The following is a 1,725-nucleotide window of genomic DNA, read 5'->3' as shown; positions in this document are numbered from 1 at the left end:
GTATTTAGCGCAAATTGTTTCAATGCAATATTAAGAAAATTTGCGTGTATCTTTATGTAAAGAATGTAAGAATATTATCAACCTTTATTTAAATATGAATCATTAAAAAGAATAATGAAGATTGAGACATAATGTTGAAATATCAAAACCACCCACGCGAATAATTACAAATTACATTTTCATTGAATAAACCGTGAATATTTTTTCATACGCGACGGTTGGATGTCCGAACGGCGAGCAGCGAGGGGGGGCCGAGCGCCAGCGGAATAACGAGGAGTGGGATCGCGTCGCGCGGCGCGGTGGCGCACTGCGTCATCATTTCGGCATTCGCTCGGCGATTTCGGAGGAAGACGGCTGCGTTACGAGTCGCTCCGGATTTCGCATTCATTCATGCAAATTACAGATCAGGTAAATGTCCCAATAGCCGGACGTTTAAGCGTTAAATTCTCATAAATGATACGATTTATAATATTAACGTACATTTATTACGAGATAAGTAAAGTTATATCTTTTACATTTTTAATATTCTCTGACAAATAGGCTTTTTTGCTTTACTTCTTACATTCGTTACGCACGCACTCAGCTCATGAATATTTTGAATATTTCAATCGTGTTACAATAAGCGATTATTAGTTTGTAATAACTTTTTGTTACACGAAATCCGCGCTATGTACTGAATATTTTTAACAAAAGATTAACGCATTGAGTTATTCTGGTTAAAGGATATGCACGCATTCTATTATTTATTTAAATATTTTAATTAATAATTGTTATAAGTGGTTTCAAATAATGTTTCCTTGCTTAAAAGGGAATAATATTTCCTATATTAAAAACCTTTTTGATATAAATATTCGTATTCATTTGAAAACTCAAGACTCCCTTTTAAGCAAGGAAATATTATTTGAAACTTTTTTGAAACCACTTATAACAATTATTAATTAAAACATTTAAATAAATAATAGAATACGTGCATATCTTTTAACTAGAATAAATCAATGCATTAATCTTTTGTTAAAAATATTCTGTACATTGCGCGGATTTCGTGTAACAAAAAGTTATTACAGACTAATAATCGCTTATTGTAACACGATTGAAATATCCAAAATATTCATGAGCTGAGTGTGTGCGTAACGAATAAAAGTAAGAAGTAAAGCAAAAACCGTGCAATAAAGCCTATTTGTCAGAGAATATTAAAAATGTGAAAGGTATTACTTTATTTATCTCGTAATATATGTACGTTAATATTTCGACAGTTAAATGATCGGCGCGCGACCTTGAGGTTTGCTTTGACGCTGGCGAGCGGCACGAGACGGCACGCGGCGCGTCACACGGTGCGTCACGCGGCGCGTCACGCGGTACGTTACGCGACGCGTCACCTTTACGCGCAGTTACCGCGCAGTCATTCATTCTCTTACCGATGCCCGTACAAGCAGATAGCCGTGTCGCGTGCCGCTCTTCTTCACATTCCTTTTTCTTATCCCGAAATCTTATCGCGAAGAATGAAATATAAAACGAAACGTAGTACTTTAAACGTAATACTCAGTATACGATTACTAACTTGCACGTTAAATTCGAATTATTTGTAAAAGAATCGACATTACAATCGTACGTGTATCACGGAACAGATATTTCGTATTCAGTTTTGGAATAAAAATGCGATGGAAAAAGAGAATTTATTACTATTTTTGTATAATATATTACGGACGACAATTATTTTTGCTTAAC

The sequence above is a fragment of the Mycetomoellerius zeteki genome, unplaced genomic scaffold (assembly GCF_001594055.1).
Source record: "Mycetomoellerius zeteki isolate Tzet28-1 unplaced genomic scaffold, Tzet1.0 scaffold366, whole genome shotgun sequence".
Taxonomy (NCBI): domain Eukaryota; kingdom Metazoa; phylum Arthropoda; class Insecta; order Hymenoptera; family Formicidae; genus Mycetomoellerius; species Mycetomoellerius zeteki.
This window is presented reverse-complemented; position numbering follows the sequence as displayed.